Here is a 592-nt window from a genome sequence, read left to right on the forward strand (position 1 = left end):
AATGTGAAAAATTTCGATATAAACAGCCCGGTACCCGTTATTTACGTTCAGTCGGTCGTATCTAACTCGCATAACATCGATTTCCATGCGAGTTGTTTCCAGGCGTTGCCAAAACGGCAAAAACAGGCCACACGTCAGATCGAGTTCAGACCATTCCATTATATCTGTTAACGATTCTTCATCACGGAACAAGACGACAGCATAGAAACGAAAAAAAAATCGTCTGAACGACTGCTATCTACAATATATAATACATACAGTGCGTCAAAAAAATTATGGGCACAACCAGTTTCCTTTGAATATCTTTAATCTATAAAGTAGTCTATTAACATTAATTATGTTTATTAGCGTCTTTTGCCGCACATAAATAGTATGTTTACTGAGAAGTCTCAGTTATTTGCTGTAAGGAAATGAAGTCAAGAAAACGAAAAATCCAGAGTCAAAAAAGTATTGGCACACGTACGATTATGCTACAAGAGCAAGTGTTACTCGCTTTCATACGCGGCAATTTCGGATTCAGGAACGCAATCGTAAACAGAATTTGCTGTTACGTATCTCTTACCTCATTTAACACAATCAGTACGTGTTTACG

This window comes from Augochlora pura, chromosome 1, assembly GCF_028453695.1.
Source record: "Augochlora pura isolate Apur16 chromosome 1, APUR_v2.2.1, whole genome shotgun sequence".
Taxonomy (NCBI): domain Eukaryota; kingdom Metazoa; phylum Arthropoda; class Insecta; order Hymenoptera; family Halictidae; genus Augochlora; species Augochlora pura.